The 19,772-nt window shown below is 42.9% G+C and overlaps 1 protein-coding gene across 1 annotated transcript in view; it reads left to right on the forward strand.

The window, feature by feature from the left end:
• Positions 1-560: 560 nt before the first annotated feature.
• LOC142728725 (protein kinase C delta type-like) overlaps positions 561-19,772 on the forward strand; it is a 154,383-nt gene continuing 135,171 nt past the window's right edge. The window contains exons 1-2 of the mRNA XM_075849111.1: positions 561-656; positions 10,464-10,599. The gene's annotated coding sequence lies outside the window, so the exon portion shown is untranslated. The remainder of the gene's footprint in view (positions 657-10,463; positions 10,600-19,772) is intronic.

Below are 19,772 nucleotides of genomic sequence, written 5' to 3' on the forward strand. Positions count from 1 at the left end.
GAGGACCTAGCGAAAGACTGCAGCACCGAGCAGGCCGGCCTCCTGGGATTACATCTCATCCCTGGAGACCGCTGTAGCCTGGACTGGCAGAGCGGTGGTCACATGGGATGAAGTGTTCTCCAAGAAGGACGTCGTCATGCAGGCCAGCCTCCTGGGATGACGTTTCATCTATGTGATCGCCGCTACAGCCTGTGATTGGCTGAAGAGGATAATCGCTGGCAGTGGCGGATCCCCAAATGGGCGTTTCAGGCGGTCGGCCGGGGCCCAAGACTTGCAGGGGGCCCATGCACACAAGTGAAACAAAACTCTCCAGGGCTGCTGCTGCCGGCCGCATTCTAGAGATCATCGGTCCCACGTGCTGATGAAGAGGCGGGGGGAATGTGCAGGGGGAGTCAATTGCGGCCAGGGAACAGGGGCACAGCACATCAGCTGTAGAGAGCAGACTGTCAGAGATTGTGATGGGCAGGTGCTGGAGTCTCCCTGACAGTCTGCTCCTCTGTGCTGCTGTACATTGTCCCTCCTGTCTAAACCTCCAGCAGCTGCCTGATAACGGCAAAACTGAAACTAGAGGGTGTAGGACCTGTGGTGACATCACAGTCACATGATTAAGGTCCTGGAGGCTGCCAGAGACAAGCACCGCAGAGGAAGAGACTGTGGTAAGTAAGTGTGTGTGAGTGTGTTAATGTATGTCTATGTAGTGTGTGCTGTGTATATAGTGTCTATAATGTAAGTCTATATAGTGTGTGCTGTGTATATAGTGTCTATAATGTAAGTCTATGTAGTGTGTGCTGTGTATATAGTGTGTGCTGTGTATATAGTGTGTGCTGTGTATATAGTGTCTATAATGTAAGTCTATAGTGTGTGCTGTGTATATAGTGTCTATAATGTAAGTCTATGTAGTGTGTGCTGTGTATATAGTGTGTGCTGTGTATATAGTGTCTATAATGTAAGTCTATATAGTGTGTGCTGTGTATATAGTGTCTATAATGTAAGTCTATATAGTGTGTGCTGTGTATATAGTGTCTATAATGTAAGTCTATGTAGTGTGTGCTGTGTATATAGTGTCTATAATGTAAGTCTATGTAGTGTGTGCTGTGTATATAGTGTCTATAATGTAAGTCTATGTAGTGTGGGCTGTGTATATAGTGTCTATAATGTAAGTCTATGTAGTGTGTGCTGTGTATATAGTGTCTATAATGTAAGTCTATATAGTGTGTGCTGTGTATATAGTGTCTATAATGTAAGTCTATATAGTGTGTGCTGTGTATATAGTGTCTATAATGTAAGTCTATATAGTGTGTGCTGTGTATATAGTGTCTATAATGTAAGTCTATATAGTGTGTGCTGTGTATATAGTGTCTATAATGTAAGTCTATGTAGTGTGTGCTGTGTATATAGTGTCTATAATGTAAGTCTATGTAGTGTGTGCTGTGTATATAGTGTCTATAATGTAAGTCTATATAGTGTGTGCTGTGTATATAGTGTCTATAATGTAAGTCTATGTAGTGTGTGCTGTGTATATAGTGTCTATAATGTAAGTCTATGTAGTGTGTGCTGTGTATATAGTGTCTATAATGTAAGTCTATATAGTGTGTGCTGCGTATATAGTGTGTGCTGTGTATATAGTGTCTATAATGTAAGTCTATGTAGTGTGTGCTGTGTATATAGTGTCTATAATGTAAGTCTATGTAGTGTGTGCTGTGTATATAGTGTCTATAATGTAAGTCTATGTAGTGTGTGCTGGGTATATAGTGTGTGCTGTGTATATAGTGTCTATAATGTAAGTCTATGTAGTGTGTGCTGTGTATATAGTGTCTATAATGTAAGTCTATGTAGTGTGTGCTGTGTATATAGTGTGTGCTGTGTATATAGTGTATATAGTGTGTGCTGTGTATATAGTGTCTATAATGTAAGTCTATGTAGTGTGTGCTGTGTATATAGTGTCTATAATGTAAGTCTATATAGTGTGTGCTGTGTATATCGTGTGTGCTGTGTATATAGTGTCTATAATGTAAGTCTATGTAGTGTGTGCTGTGTATATAGTGTCTATAATGTAAGTCTATATAGTGTTTGCTGTGTATATAGTGTCTATAATGTAAGTATATATAGTGTGTGCTGTGTATATAGTGTCTATGATGTAAGTCTATGTAGTGTGTGCTGTGTATAGTAAGTCTATATAGTGTGTGCTGTGTATATAGTGTGTGCTGTGTATATAGTGTCTATAATGTAAGTCTATGTAGTGTGTGCTGTGTATATAGCGTCTATAATGTAAGTCTATGTAGTGTGTCCTGTGTATATAGTGTCTATAATGTAATTCTATATAGTGTGTGCTGTGTATATAGTGTCTATAATGTAAGTCTATGTAGTGTGTGCTGTGTATATAGTGTCTATAATGTAAGTCTATATAGTGTGTTCTGTGTATATAGTGTGTGCTGTGTATATAGTGCCTATAATGTAAGTCTATATAGTGTGTGCTGTGTATATAGTGTCTATAATGTAAGTCCATATAGTGTGTGCTGTGTCTATAGTGTCTATAATGTATGTCTATATAGTGTGTGCTGTGTATATAGTATCTATAATGTAAGTCTATATAGTGTGTGCTGTGTATATAGTGTGTGCTGTGTATATAGTGTCTATAATGTAAGTCTATATAGTGTGTGCTGTGTATATAGTGTGTGCTGTGTATATAGTGTCTATAATGTAAGTCTATATAGTGTGTGCTGTGTATATAGTGTCTATAATGTAAGTCTATGTAGTGTGTGCTGTGTATATAGTGTGTGCTGTGTATATAGTGTCTATAATGTAAGTCTATGTAGTGTGTGCTGTGTATATAGTGTGTGCTGTGTATATAGTGTCTATAATGTAAGTCTATGTAGTGTGTGCTGTGTATATAGTGTCTATAATGTAAGTCTATGTAGTGTGTGCTGTGTATATAGTGTGTGCTGTGTATATAGTGTATATAGTGTGTGCTGTGTATATAGTGTGTGCTGTGTATATAGTGTCTATAATGTAAGTCTATGTAGTGTGTGCTGTGTATATAGTGTCTATAATGTAAGTCTATATAGTGTGTGCTGTGTATATCGTGTGTGCTGTGTGTATATAGTGTCTATAATGTAAGTCTATGTAGTGTGTGCTGTGTATATAGTGTGTGCTGTGTATATAGTGTCTATAATGTAAGTATATATAGTGTGTGCTGTGTATATAGTGTCTATAATGTAAGTCTATGTAGTGTGTGCTGTGTATATAGTGTCTATAATGTAAGTCTATGTAGTGTGTGCTGTGTATATAGTGTCTATAATGTAAGTCTATGTAGTGTGTGCTGTGTATATAGTGTCTATAATGTAAGTCTATATAGTGTGTGCTGTGTATATAGTGTCTATAATGTAAGTCTATATAGTGTGTGCTGTGTATATAGTGTCTATGATGTAAGTCTATGTAGTGTGTGCTGTGTATATAGTGTCTATAATGTAAGTCTATATAGTGTGTGCTGTGTATATAGTGTGTGCTGTGTATATAGTGTCTATAATGTAAGTCTATGTAGTGTGTGCTGTGTATATAGTGTCTATAATGTAAGTCTATGTAGTGTGTCCTGTGTATATAGTGTCTATAATGTAATTCTATATAGTGTGTGCTGTGTATATAGTGTATATAATGTAAGTCTATGTAGTGTGTGCTGTGTATATAGTGTGTGCTGTGTATAGAGTGTATATAGTGTGTGCTGTGTATATAGTGTCTATAATGTAAGTCTATGTAGTGTGTGCTGTGTATATAGTGTCTATAATGTAAGTCTATATAGTGTGTGCTGTGTATATCGTGTGTGCTGTGTATATAGTGTCTATAATGTAAGTCTATGTAGTGTGTGCTGTGTATATAGTGTCTATAATGTAAGTATATATAGTGTGTGCTGTGTATATAGTGTCTATAATGTAAGTCTATGTAGTGTGTGCTGTGTATATAGTGTCTATAATGTAAGTCTATGTAGTGTGTGCTGTGTATATAGTGTCTATAATGTAAGTCTATATAGTGTTTGCTGTGTATATAGTGTCTATAATGTAAGTATATATAGTGTGTGCTGTGTATATAGTGTCTATGATGTAAGTCTATGTAGTGTGTGCTGTGTATATAGTGTCTATAATGTAAGTCTATATAGTGTGTGCTGTGTATATAGTGTGTGCTGTGTATATAGTGTCTATAATGTAAGTCTATGTAGTGTGTGCTGTGTATATAGCGTCTATAATGTAAGTCTATGTAGTGTGTCCTGTGTATATAGTGTCTATAATGTAATTCTATATAGTGTGTGCTGTGTATATAGTGTCTATAATGTAAGTCTATGTAGTGTGTGCTGTGTATATAGTGTCTATAATGTAAGTCTATGTAGTGTGTCCTGTGTATATAGTGTCTATAATGTAATTCTATATAGTGTGTGCTGTGTATATAGTGTCTATAATGTAAGTCTATGTAGTGTGTGCTGTGTATATAGTGTGTGCTGTGTATATAGTGTCTATAATGTAAGTCTATATAGTGTGTGCTGTGTATATAGTGTGTGCTGTGTATATAGTGTCTATAATGTAAGTCTATGTAGTGTGTGCTGTGTATATAGTGTGTGCTGTGTATATAGTGTCTATAATGTAAGTCTATGTAGTGTGTGCTGTGTCTATAATGTAAGTCTATATAGTGTGTGCTGTGTATATAGTGTCTATAATGTAAGTCTATGTAGTGTGTGCTGTGTATATAGTGTCTATAATGTAAGTCTATATAGTGTGTGCTGTGTATATAGTGTCTATAATGTAAGTCTATATAGTGTGTGCTGTGTATATAGTGTCTATAATGTAAGTCTATATAGTGTGTGCTGTGTATATAGTGTCTATAATGTAAGTCTATATAGTGTGTGCTGTGTATATAGTGTCTATAATGTAAGTCTATAGTGTGTGCTGTGTATATAGTGTCTATATAGTGTGTACTGTGTATATAGTGTCTATATAGTGTGTGCTGTGTATATAGTGTCTATAATGTAAGTCTATATAGTGTGTGCTGTTTATATAGTGTGTGCTGTGTATATAGTGTCTATAATGTAAGTCTACGTAGTGTGTGCTGTGTATATAGTGTCTATAATGTAAGTCTATATAGTGTGTGCTGTGTATATAGTGTCTATAATGTAAGTCTATGTAGTGTGTGCTGTGTATATAGTGTCTATAATGTAAGTCTATGTAGTGTGTTCTGTGTATATAGTGTGTGCTGTGTATATAGTGCCTATAATGTAAGTCTATATAGTGTGTGCTGTGTATATAGTGTCTATAATGTAAGTCTATATAGTGTGTGCTGTGTATATAGTGTCTATAATGTAAGTCCATATAGTGTGTGCTGTGTCTATAGTGTCTATAATGTATGTCTATATAGTGTGTGCTGTGTATATAGTATCTATAATGTAAGTCTATATAGTGTGTGCTGTGTATATAGTGTGTGCTGTGTATATAGTGTCTATAATGTAAGTCTATATAGTGTGTGCTGTGTATATAGTGTGTGCTGTGTATATAGTGTCTATAATGTAAGTCTATATAGTGTGTGCTGTGTATATAGTGTCTATAATGTAAGTCTATGTAGTGTGTGCTGTGTATATAGTGTGTGCTGTGTATATAGTGTCTATAATGTAAGTCTATGTAGTGTGTGCTGTGTATATAGTGTGTGCTGTGTATATAGTGTCTATAATGTAAGTCTATGTAGTGTGTGCTGTGTATATAGTGTCTATAATGTAAGTCTATGTAGTGTGTGCTGTGTATATAGTGTGTGCTGTGTATATAGTGTATATAGTGTGTGCTGTGTATATAGTGTGTGCTGTGTATATAGTGTCTATAATGTAAGTCTATGTAGTGTGTGCTGTGTATATAGTGTCTATAATGTAAGTCTATATAGTGTGTGCTGTGTATATCGTGTGTGCTGTGTGTATATAGTGTCTATAATGTAAGTCTATGTAGTGTGTGCTGTGTATATAGTGTGTGCTGTGTATATAGTGTCTATAATGTAAGTATATATAGTGTGTGCTGTGTATATAGTGTCTATAATGTAAGTCTATGTAGTGTGTGCTGTGTATATAGTGTCTATAATGTAAGTCTATGTAGTGTGTGCTGTGTATATAGTGTCTATAATGTAAGTCTATGTAGTGTGTGCTGTGTATATAGTGTCTATAATGTAAGTCTATATAGTGTGTGCTGTGTATATAGTGTCTATAATGTAAGTCTATATAGTGTGTGCTGTGTATATAGTGTCTATGATGTAAGTCTATGTAGTGTGTGCTGTGTATATAGTGTCTATAATGTAAGTCTATATAGTGTGTGCTGTGTATATAGTGTGTGCTGTGTATATAGTGTCTATAATGTAAGTCTATGTAGTGTGTGCTGTGTATATAGTGTCTATAATGTAAGTCTATGTAGTGTGTCCTGTGTATATAGTGTCTATAATGTAATTCTATATAGTGTGTGCTGTGTATATAGTGTATATAATGTAAGTCTATGTAGTGTGTGCTGTGTATATAGTGTGTGCTGTGTATAGAGTGTATATAGTGTGTGCTGTGTATATAGTGTCTATAATGTAAGTCTATGTAGTGTGTGCTGTGTATATAGTGTCTATAATGTAAGTCTATATAGTGTGTGCTGTGTATATCGTGTGTGCTGTGTATATAGTGTCTATAATGTAAGTCTATGTAGTGTGTGCTGTGTATATAGTGTCTATAATGTAAGTATATATAGTGTGTGCTGTGTATATAGTGTCTATAATGTAAGTCTATGTAGTGTGTGCTGTGTATATAGTGTCTATAATGTAAGTCTATGTAGTGTGTGCTGTGTATATAGTGTCTATAATGTAAGTCTATATAGTGTTTGCTGTGTATATAGTGTCTATAATGTAAGTATATATAGTGTGTGCTGTGTATATAGTGTCTATGATGTAAGTCTATGTAGTGTGTGCTGTGTATATAGTGTCTATAATGTAAGTCTATATAGTGTGTGCTGTGTATATAGTGTGTGCTGTGTATATAGTGTCTATAATGTAAGTCTATGTAGTGTGTGCTGTGTATATAGCGTCTATAATGTAAGTCTATGTAGTGTGTCCTGTGTATATAGTGTCTATAATGTAATTCTATATAGTGTGTGCTGTGTATATAGTGTCTATAATGTAAGTCTATGTAGTGTGTGCTGTGTATATAGTGTCTATAATGTAAGTCTATGTAGTGTGTCCTGTGTATATAGTGTCTATAATGTAATTCTATATAGTGTGTGCTGTGTATATAGTGTCTATAATGTAAGTCTATGTAGTGTGTGCTGTGTATATAGTGTGTGCTGTGTATATAGTGTCTATAATGTAAGTCTATATAGTGTGTGCTGTGTATATAGTGTGTGCTGTGTATATAGTGTCTATAATGTAAGTCTATGTAGTGTGTGCTGTGTATATAGTGTGTGCTGTGTATATAGTGTCTATAATGTAAGTCTATGTAGTGTGTGCTGTGTCTATAATGTAAGTCTATATAGTGTGTGCTGTGTATATAGTGTCTATAATGTAAGTCTATGTAGTGTGTGCTGTGTATATAGTGTCTATAATGTAAGTCTATATAGTGTGTGCTGTGTATATAGTGTCTATAATGTAAGTCTATATAGTGTGTGCTGTGTATATAGTGTCTATAATGTAAGTCTATATAGTGTGTGCTGTGTATATAGTGTCTATAATGTAAGTCTATATAGTGTGTGCTGTGTATATAGTGTCTATAATGTAAGTCTATAGTGTGTGCTGTGTATATAGTGTCTATATAGTGTGTACTGTGTATATAGTGTCTATATAGTGTGTGCTGTGTATATAGTGTCTATAATGTAAGTCTATATAGTGTGTGCTGTTTATATAGTGTGTGCTGTGTATATAGTGTCTATAATGTAAGTCTACGTAGTGTGTGCTGTGTATATAGTGTCTATAATGTAAGTCTATATAGTGTGTGCTGTGTATATAGTGTCTATAATGTAAGTCTATGTAGTGTGTGCTGTGTATATAGTGTCTATAATGTAAGTCTATGTAGTGTGTGCTGTGTATATAGTGTATAATGTAAGTCTATGTAGTGTGTGCTGTGTATATAGTGTCTATAATGTAAGTCTATGTAGTGTGTGTGTTTATGTGTGTGTTTGTCATAATGTAAGTCTATATACTGTGTGCTGTGTATATAGTGTGTGCTGTGTATATAGTGTCTATAATGTAAGTCTATGTAGTGTGTGCTGTGTATATAGTGTCTATAATGTAAGTCTATATAGTGTGTGCTGTGTATATAGTGTCTATAATGTAAGTCTATGTAGTGTGTGCTGTGTATATAGTGTCTATAATGTAAGTCTATATAGTGTGTGCTGTGTATATAGTGTCTATAATGTAAGTCTATGTAGTGTGTTCTGTGTATATAGTGTATATAATGTAAGTCTATGTAGTGTGTGCTGTGTATATAGTGTCTATAATGTAAGTCTATATAGTGTGTGCTGTGTATATAGTGTCTATAATGTAAGTCTATGTAGTGTGTGCTGTGTATATAGTGTCTATAATGTAAGTCTATATAGTGTGTGCTGTGTATATAGTGTCTATAATGTAAGTCTATGTAGTGTGTGCTGTGTATATAGTGTCTATAATGTAAGTCTATATAGTGTGTGCTGTGTATATAGTGTCTATAATGTAAGTCTATGTAGTGTGTGTGTGTGTGTCATAATGTAAGTCTATATAGTGTGTGCTGTGTATATAGTGTCTATAATGTAAGTCTATGTAGTGTGTGCTGTGTATATAGTGTCTATAATGTAAGTCTATGTAGTGTGTGCTGTGTATATAGTGTGTGATGTGTATATAGTGTCTATAATGTAAGTCTATGTAGTGTGTGCTGTGTATATAGTGTCTATAATGTAAGTCTATGTAGTGTGTGCTGTGTATATAGTGTCTATAATGTAAGTCTATGTAGTGTGTGCTGTGTATATAGTGTCTATAATGTAAGTCTATGTAGTGTGTGCTGTGTATATAGTGTCTATAATGTAAGTCTATGTAGTGTGTGCTGGGTATATAGTGTCTATAATGTAAGTCTATATAGTGTGTGCTGTGTTTATAGTGTCTATAATGTAAGTCTATATAGTGTGTGCGTGTAGTGTGTGTGGTTTGAATATATAGTGTGTGGTGTTAGTGTGAATTGTATATAGGGTGTTTAATCTCACATTTTTTGTGTGTGAAATAATTTCCCACCCATAGAGCCCTCTGCAGTAAGTCAGATGCTCAGAACCCCCCCCCCCCCCTGCAGTATAATCTCCCCCATGGAGCCCTCAGTAGTTTTTATACTGCAGGGGGGGGGGGGCAGAGCGTTTGATTGACTGTTCAGGGTTCTATAGGGGAATAACTCCTTCCCCCCCCAAGAGCCATAAGGGCGGATTTACACGAACGTGTAATACGTCCGTGCAACGCGCGTGCTTTTCACGCGCGTCGCACGGACCTATGCTAGTCTATGGGGCAGTGCAGACTGTCAGTGATTTTTGCGCAGCTTGAGTCCGCTGCGTAAAACTGACATGTCCTATATTTCTGCGTTTTTTGCGCATCACGCACCCATTGAAGTCAATGGGTGTGTGAAAATCACGCATGCCACACGGAGGCACCTCCGTGGGACGTGCGTGATTTGCTCAACAGCAGTAAAACTGTGATTGCAAACAGAAAAGCACCAGGTGCTACAAACATACAAACAGAGTGTCATAATGATGGCGGCTGCGCGAAAGGCACGCAGCCGCGCATCATATGGTGATGACACACGGAGCTGTTAAGTGTCTTTTGCGCGCGCAAAACGGCGTATTTTTTGCGTGCGCAAAACGCACATGCTCGTGTAAATCTGCCCTAAGTGTCAGACGCTTAGACCCTCCCATAGGGCACTCAGCAGTCAGTCAGATGCACTGGGGAGGGGTGTCTGACTGCTTAAAGGGTAACTAATGAAACTTTTTAAAAAAATTACATGTCATAGTGACATGTCAAATGTTCTAATCGGTGGGGGTCCGGGCACTGAGACCCCACCAATCGCTGAAACAAAGCGCTCAGGTGAGTGATGTGCCACTTTGTTTCTGATCGTCTTTCCTCTGATAGCCGAGCATGCGGTGTACGGGCACAACAGAAAGTCTATGAGTCCGTACACCGCGCCGAGGAAAGACAATCAGAAATGAAGTGGAACAGCGCTCACCCGGGCACTCCTGCTGCTTTGTTTTAGTGATCGGTGGTGGTCTCAATGCTGGGACCCCCATCAATCAAAACTTCTGACATATCACTCTCACTATGACATGCCAAATGTTTTTTAAAAGTTTAGTTACCTCTTGGGGACTGAATTTATTGGTTTGAGTTAATGTATGGGCCTGGGTCTTAATTTGCTTAGGGGTCTGGGGTATAAGACAATTTATGGTGTTTATTTCTGAATTTTTATGTTGCTATAGATGCTGAAAATGGCTACAGAATCGAGGGGAAAAGATTTCTCATCAGGAAACTCTGCAATCATCAGGAGAAGTCGCCATAACGGTCTGTGTCAGATGGAGAAGAAAAGAGAACGACCCATCAGTGAAGACATCTCCTGTGAGTCATTGCATTTATCTGTCCCCTCTCCTGACATGCCTGTTATCGGAAATCCTTGTATTCCACATAAAGTCTTTGTGTACCCAGGACTAATAGACAAATGCGTGTTACCATTCCCCTTGTCAGGAGGAAGTGTCCCACACAGTGTGATAATGTCAGCGATGGTTGGAGACTGTCAGTGTGTAGGGACACAGCCCTTTGACAAGGGGAATCGTAAAACTCATTTGTCAATGCTCACACAGAAAGGTGGTGTTTAATATAGACATGGTGTGGCAGGGCGGTGGTGGAGAAGGGGGCCCAAGCTTGAGGAACAGCCCAGGGCCCATGGTTTACTTAATCCGCCACTGATCGCTGGAGGATAAAACACAGACTCCTAGATACGTTTGGGATCGCTGCGAATGCGCCACAAAAAAACGGAACTGCTATTTGATGCGTGATTTACATCCCCTTTGAATTCAATGGGGAAATCCCGCAACATATAATCAGTGTTTACGTAAAGACAATTGACATGCTGCGAAATGAAATTCCGCATCGCAGGTGAATTTGAGCGTATTTTTCTACTCAGTATTTGCACAGCGTGTGGATGAGATTTGTTTTACCTCATCCACTTTGCTGCTGCTGTATTTGTTGCGGATTTTTTGCAAAGAAATCAGTTGTGGAAAGTCCGCCGTATTTACGCAGCGTGTGAACTGGCCCTAAAAGTGAGCGTGATCTCACGTAGCAGCTAAGGGACAATCCTGATAATCAGGTTAGGAGCAGCTTCTCTGACGTTGTTGGCTGTTCATAAGGCTAAGCCGTCTGCCATGGGAAGAAGTGAAAGCCGACAAGAAGGAGCGCCTATGACTTGCGAGTCAAATGATAACCTTAGGAACAGCCAACAACCTCAGAGAAAGTGCCACTAAGCCGTCTGCCACGAGTCCCAGGGGCGTAGTTAAGGTCTTAAAACAACAGGGGCAATAGCCTCAACATATATGCCCCATAAAAAATGTGTGTGTGTGTGTGTGTGTGTATGTGTGTGTATGTGTGTGTGTGTGTGTGTGTGTGTACACCGTGTTCCAAATTATTATGCACATTGGATTTAAGTGTCATAAACATTTAATTATTAGTTTTTCAATGAAACTCATGGATGGTCTTGTGTGTTAGGCGGGATTCACACGACCGGGTCGCGTCCGAGTGCCGGCCGGTAAAATCGGCCATTCTGCCCGGCCGGTTTGCATAAAGTTAAGCATCCGTGCCGGGCCGGGCAGATCCGGACAGTGACATCATCGGCAACTCCTGAAGGGGAATCCCCATGTGTTCGGGGATTCCGCTTCAGGAGTTTCCCCTGATGTCACTGCCCAGATATGGACAGAGACATCAAGCGCTCTGTCCAGGAGCGGAATCCCCGAACACACGGGGATTCCGCTCCTTCAAGGAGCTAAAGTGCGGCTAGCACATAGCAGAGCGGGGAGATACCTCCCCGCTCTGCTATAGTGGCGTCGCTACAGTAGTAGCAGCAGCAGCAGCTGCTGCAGCTGCTAGCGGCGCCATCAAAGATGTCGCCGGGCCAGGGCGCTTTTAACAAGCAGGAGAAGGGAGCCAGCGCAGCGCTCCCTCCACCTGCTGTACACCCCGGCCCTGCCACACCGTGTACAGCGATGCCATTCGTCAGAATGGCGTCAACTCCTCCTCCTCACATGCACTCTGCGCTGTGAGGAGGAGGAGATAGAGCGCAAGAGCCGGAAAACCCGGCCGTCACTCGGGACACATCCCGGTGATGGCCGGGTATTACCCGGCCCCATAGACTTCTATGGGAGCCGGGCGGCCGGGTACCCGGGCGAAAATAGAGCATGTTCTATTTTTTGACGGGCGGTTTTGCCGGCCGTCAAAAAATCGGCCGTGTGAATAGCCCCATTAGGGGTCTATTATTCCTAATGCAGCCGGGTGCCGGCCGATTTATGAACGGCCGGCACCCGGCCGGGAAACCCTGCCGTGTGAATGAGGCCTTAGGGCTCTTTGGATCATTGTAATCAATCTCAGACACCTGTGATAATTAGTTTGCCAGGTGTGCCCAATCAAAGGAAAACTACTTAAGAAGGATGTTCCACATTATTAAGCAGGCCACAGGTTTCAAGCAATATGGGAAAGAAAAAGGATCTCTCTGCTGCCGAAAAGCGTGAAATAGTGCAATACCGTGGACAAGGAATGAAAACATTGGATATTTCAAGAAAACTTAAGCTTGATCATCGTACTGTAAAAAGATTTGTGGCTGATTCAGAGCACAGACGGGTTTGTTCAGATAAAGGCATAATGAGGAAGGTTTCTGCCAGACAAATGAATAGGATTAGGAGAGCAGCTGCTAAAATGCCATTGCAAAGCAGCAAACAGGTATTTGAAGCCGCTGGTGCCTCTGGAGTCCCGCGAACCTCAAGGTGTAGGATCCTCCAGAGGTTTGCAAGTGTGCATAAAGCTATTATTCGGCCACCCCTAAACAATGCTCACAAGCAGAAACCGTTGCAGTGGGCTCAGAAATACATGAAGACTAATTTTCAAACCGTGTTGTTTACTGACGAGTGCCCTGCAACCCTGGATGGTCCAGATGGATGGAGTAGTGGATGGTTGGTGAATGGCCACCATGTCCGAACAAGGCTGCAACGTCAGCAAGGAGGTGGCGGAGTCATGTTTTGGGCTGGAATCATGGGGAGAGAGCTGGTAGGCCCGTTTAGGGTCCCTGACGGTGTGAAAATGACCTCTGCAAAGTACGTAGAGTTTATGACTGACCACTTTCTTCTGTGGTACAAAAAGAAGAACCGTGCCTTCCGTAGCAAAATTATCTTCATGCATGAACATGCACCATCTCATGCTGCAAAGAATACCTCTGTGTCATTGGCTGCTATGGGCATAAAAGGAGAGAAACTTATTGTGTCGCCCCCATGTTCCCCTGACCTCAACCCTATTGAGAACCTTTGGAGCATCCTCAAGCAAAATATCTATGAGGGTGGGAGGCAGTTCACATTAAAACAGAAGCTCTGGGAGGCGATTCTGACATCCTGCAAAGATATTCAAGCAGAAACTGTCCAAATACTCACAAATTCAATGGATGCAAGAATTGTGAAGGTGATATCAGAGAAGGGGTCCTATGTTACCATGTAACTTGGCCTGTTAAGTTTTTTTTATTGAAAGAGCTTTTGATTTCTATAAATATGACCTCCTGATGCTGCAAATTCAACAAATGACCATTTTAGTCTCTTTACAACTTTTAAAATGTTTTGATCTCTGTTGTGCATAATAATGTGAAACAAAAAATTCAGTTATCATTAGGATATTTGTTCAATAAAATTAGCATTATACTCCAACGGCTGATGCTTGAAGATTATACTGACTGTCATTTGCATCGACTATTTAGGAAAATCAGTGAAAAATAACATTTGCGTAATAATTTGGAATACAGTGTAGATCGAAATCCGGAGCATTAACCGGTCACTGCCGGCTCCGCGGTTTCCTTCACTGTAATTGACATCAGCACCAAAACCAGTTAATGTGTATAACGTACAAACGTGAGCGCCACACTTTCTGTATCACACCCCCGGTAATGGAGGGGGGGCAGACATCTTGGCTGTATGGGGCCCAGACATTCCTGATGGTGGCCCTGGCAGTTATGATCCGGTAGAGCTGGTTGTCACCCGGGCCGCTTCATTCCACTGTATGGCTTTGGACTTCTCAAGTTTGTCCTGCAAAAAATACAAAAAGTTATTTTGTGTTACTGCATTACAAAGACTTTGTGCAAATTAGAAAAGAAAAAACAGCAGTAAAGTCAGTAAACGGTCCTCGTGCTGTGAGGTTGTTCGGCTGCTCATTCAGTCTGTTTCTGGTTTGGTAGCCGAATGGTGGCCATTTTGGCCTAAAAGGGCAAATTTGCTGCTCTGGAGACTGGGAAAACCGGACAGTGAGAACCCCAATGTTAACTGAAATAGCAGCATATTGGTTGTCGCACAGTTTTTCCAGGTAATGGAAACCTAAAAATATAAATTCAGAACTTTTCGGTTATCTGATGTATATGGCTTGGCTTCAAGGGATTCTTTACTTTTTTCGGGGGTTCTCCAGACAATCACTACATTTTAGAAAGGGTCCCTTGACATTAAGCTGATTACAAAGTGTCCCCCTGAAGGGACCCCCAGCGATCAGCTGTGATCAGTAGGGAAACCTGGCAGTAAGTGTTCAATTTCCTTGCAGCACCACCGCAGGAGAAATTAGGCATTACACAGTGTCCATTCATAGCAATATGGTGTCTGCGTAATACAAGACAGGTCCACCAAAAAGAGAGAGATGTTCTTTGTAACCGCTCTCCACTCTGGCCGAGAGATGAACCTGAAAATGAAAATGAATGTTCTTGAATGAATTATACATGGGCGGCTCAGCCTGCCAGAGCGTGTCTCTCTTTTGGGTCATAGAGTGGCATCAAGGCATATGATATCCATAATGCTAAATAGGTGAGACAAACCCTTTAATCTCTTCTGCTGCCTATTATAATAGTAAATGAATAAGGCTGCATGAGTGATATCACGTCTGTAGGGTCCAGCTGCATGGTTGTCAGCCACGTCTGTAGGGTCCAGGTGCATGTTTGTCAGCCACGTCTGTAGGGTCCAGGTGCATGTTTGTCAGCCACGTCTGTAGGGCCCATGTGCATGGTTGTCAGCCACGTCTGTAGGGTCCAGGTAAATGGTTGTCAGCCACATCTGTAGGGTCCAGGTGCATGGTTGTCAGCCACCTCTGTAAGGTCCAGGTGCATGGTTGTCAGCCACGTTTGTAGGGTCCAGGTGCATGAGTGATATCACGTCTGTAGGGTCCAGGTGCATGGTTGTCAGCCACGTCTGTAGAGTCCAGGTGCATGGTTGTCAGCCGCGTCTGTAGGGTCCAGGTGCATGGTTGTCAGCCGCGTCTGTAGGGTCCAGGTGCATGGTTGTCAGCCGCGTCTGTAGGGTCCAGGTGCATGGTTGTCAGCTGCGTCTGTAGGGTCCAGGTGCATGGTTGTCAGCCACGTCTGTAAGGTCAAGGTGCATGGTTGTCAGCCACATTTGTAGGGTCCAGGTGCATGGTTGTCAGCCGCGTCTGTAGGGTCCAGGTGCATGGTTGTCAGCCGCGTCTGTAGGGTCCAGGTGCATGGTTGTCAGCTGCGTCTGTAGGGTCCAGGTGCATGGTTGTCAGCCACGTCTGTAAGGTCCAGGTGCATGGTTGTCAGCCACATTTGTAGGGTCCAGGTGTATGGTTGTCAGCCGCGTCTGTAGGGTCCAGGTGCATGGTTGTCAGCCGCGTCTGTAGAGTCCAGGTGCATGAGTGATATCACGTCTGTAGGGTCCAGGTGCATGGTTGTCAGCCGCGTCTGTAGGGTCCAGGTGCATGGTTGTCAGCCACGTCTGTAGGGTTCAGGTGCATGATTGTCAGCCACATCTGTAGGGTCCAGGTGCATGGTTGTCAGCCACGTCTGTAGGGTCCAGGTGCATGATTGTCAGCCGGGTCTGTAGGGTCCAGGTGCATGGTTGTCAGCCACGTCTGTAGGGTACATGTGCATGGTTGTCAGCCATGTCTGTAGGGTCCAGGTGCATGGTTGACAGCCACGTCTGTAGGGTCCAGGTGCATGGTTGTCAGCCACATCTGTAGGGTTCAGGTGCATGAGTGATATCACGTCTGTAGGGTCCAGGTGCATGGTTGTCAGCCACGTCTGTAGGGTTCAGGTGCATGATTGTCAGCCACGTCTGTAGGGTCCAGGTGCAGGGTTGTCAGCCACGTCTGTAGGGTCCAGGTGCATGGTTGTCAGCCATGTCTGTAGGGTCCAGGTGCATGGTTGACAGCCACGTCTGTAGGGTCCAGGTGCATGGTTGTCAGCCACATCTGTAGAGTCCAGGTGCATGGTTTCAGCCACGTCTGTAGGGTCCAGGTGCATGGTTGTCAGCCACTTCTGGAGGGTCCAGGTGCATGGTTGTCAGCCACGTCTGTAGAGTCCAGGTGCATGGTTGTCAGCCACGTCTGTAGGGTCCAGGTGCATGGTTGTCAGCCACGTCTGTAGGGTCCAGGTGCATGGTTGTCAGCCACGTCTGTAGAGTCCAGGTGCATGGTTGTCAGTCACGTCTGTAGGGTCCAGGTGCATGGTTGTCAGCCATATCTGTAGGGTCCAGGTGCATGAGTGATATCACGTCTGTAGGGTCCAGGTGCATGGTTGTCAGCCACGTCTGTAGGGTTCAGGTGCATGATTGTCAGCCACGTCTGTAGGGTCCAGGTGCAGGGTTGTCAGCCTGGTCTGTAGGGTCCTGGTGCTTGGTTGTCAGCCACGTCTGGAGGGTCCAGGTGCATGGTTGTCAGCCACGTCTGTAGGGTCCAGGTGCATGGTTGTCAGCCACGTCTGTAGGGTCAGGTGTATGGTTGTCAGCCAAAACAACAAAAAACACTCCTGCCAAACCAGTTACCCCTTTGCCTTTGCCAAATCCCATTTACATGGGTGAAAATGAGAAAAAAAACAGTAAAACCCAGAACAATTATTTTGTATAAAAGAGGAAAGCAGAAGTTCCAGCCGTTATTCCAGCCTGTAGTGAAACTTGTAAACACAGAAAAAGGCCATACTTACAAATGGACACAGCCAGGTCAGAAAAAGCTGATGAAGGAGAGTGAGCAGGTGCTTTAAATAAAAATAGCCACTCCCACTAGTCTTGAGGGGAGTGGTGTGTGGTGCATGGGATGTGTAGTAAGAAATAATAAATGAATAGTGTGTGTGCAAGTGTAATACTATAAGTGAAGTATAGGGGGCAGTAATGAGAAGTGCCTCAATAGAAATAAGTGGATAATGGGGTGCAAGTGAGTGAAACATGGAGGGATAGTGTGTACGTCATGAGGCACAACGTGTATAGCCAGGTAGAAGCCTATTTGTGACGCCTTGATAGTTCATAGAGCGGGCTACCCTGCATGCTATGCCAAACAACAACCCACCATGCTCTCCCAGCATCAAAGACCCGGCTGTGTCCAAGAGAAGCGAATATACGTAATAATGAAAAATACCTGGGGTATTAGTGATCATTCTGGCCAAAAGGACGCAAGCTCGCAATCCACGACAAGGATCCCCAGACTTGCGAGTCCCTAACTGGAACTGAATGTTCCTGATGCACAGACAAAACAGACATATACAAAAACACCGAAAAAGGTCATACTAATGATTACTAATACCCCAGGTATTTTTCATTACTACATATATTCGCTTCTCTTGGACACAGCCGGGTCTTTGATGCTGGGAGAGCATGGTGTGTTGTTGTTTGGCATAGCAAGCAGGGTAGCCCGCTCTATGAACTATCAAGGCGTCACAAATAGGCTTCTACCTGGCTATACACGTTGTGCCTCATGACGTACACACTATCCCTCCATGTTTCACACACTTGCACCCCATTATCCATTTTATTTCTATTGAGGCACTTTACTCATTACTGCCCCCTATATTTCACTCATAGTATTACACTTGCACACACACTATTCATTTATTATTTCTTACTACACATCCCATGCACCACACACACCACTCCCCTCAAGATCTGTAGTGAAACTTGTGTCTGGTCATTCCGGGGGTTCAGTGGGGTGATAACTTATTACTGGGAGTTTATACAGTGGACAAATATCGGAGGCAGAACCTCAGGGCCAGTGGCGTAGCTACCACTATAGCAGCCGTAGCGGCTGCTGCGGGGCCCGCGGCATGAGGGGGCCCGTGTCGCCCGCCGGCACGGGCCGCCACCATGGCCGGAGGCTCCACTATCAGCCGCTATGGCTGCTACAGCGCGGCGCCACTAAACACTACGGCAGAGCAGGGAGGTATCTCCCCGCTCTGCCATTAAACAAAAGACATGTATCTCCTAGCCACAGGATATCCACAGGACAGGGGATACATGTGTGATCGCTGGCATTGATAGGGAGAACGGGGGACTGAAAGTCCCCTGAAGTTCTCCTTTACAAACCTCGGACTTCCGGGGTCTGTGTCGGCAGCTCCGTAGAAATGAATGGAGCGCCGTTCGCGCTTGTGCGCATGCGTGACCAGCGCTCCTTTCATTTTTATTGAGCTGCGCAGTCAGAGGTTAGTCATGGAGAACTTCAGGGGACTTCCAGTCCCCCGTTCTCCCTATCGCTGCCAGCGATCACACATGTATCCCCTATCCTGTGGATAGCGGATACATATCTTTTGTAGGACACACTGTAGGTCACTTTTTTTGGGGGGTTGGGGACGCTGTATGGCGTTCCCAACAGGGGGGGGCTGTATGGCGTTCCCTACAGGGGGGGCTGTATGGCGTTCCCTACAGGGGGGGCTGTATGGCGTTCCCTACAGGGGGGGCTGTATGGCGTTATCTACAGAGGGGGCTGTATGGCGCTATCTACAGGGGGGGTCTGTATGGCATTCCCTACAGGGAGGGGGCTGTATGGCGTTCCCTACAGGGGGTGGCTTATGGCGTTCCCTACAGGGGTGGCTGTATGGTGTTCCCTACAGGGGGGGGCTGTGTGGCGTTCCCTACAGGGGGGTGCTGTATGGTTTTCCCTACAGGGGGGGGGGCTGTATGGCGTTAGCGCCATATAGTCCCATCTGTAGAGAACGCCATACAGCCCCCTCTGTAGATAACGCCACACAGCCCCCCCTGTAGATAGTGCAATACAGCCCCCTCTGTAGATAGCGCCATACACCCCCCCTGTAGATAGTGCAATACAGCCCCCTCTGTAGATAGCGCCGTACACCCCCCTGTAGATAGCGCGATACAGCCCCCTCTGTAGATAACGCCATACAGCCCCCCCTGTAGATAGCGCCATACAGCCCCCCTGCAGATACCGCCATACAGTCCCCCCTGTAGATAGCGCCATACAGCCCCCTCTGTAGATAACGCCATACAGCCCCCTCTGTAGATAGCGCCATACAGCCCCCTCTGTAGATAGCGCCATACAGCCCCCTCTGTAGATAGTGCCATACATCCCCCTCTGTAGATATTGCCATACAGCCCCCTTTGTAGATAACGCCATACACCCCCTTCTGTAGATAGCGCCATACAGCCTCCCCTGCAGATAGCGCCATACAGCCCCCTCTGTAGATAGCGCCATACAGCCCCCTCTGTAGATAACGCCATACAGCACCCTCTGTACATAACGCCATCCAGCCCCCCCCTGTAGATAACGCCATACAG

This window comes from Rhinoderma darwinii, unplaced genomic scaffold (assembly GCF_050947455.1).
Source record: "Rhinoderma darwinii isolate aRhiDar2 unplaced genomic scaffold, aRhiDar2.hap1 Scaffold_687, whole genome shotgun sequence".
NCBI lineage: Eukaryota > Metazoa > Chordata > Amphibia > Anura > Rhinodermatidae > Rhinoderma > Rhinoderma darwinii.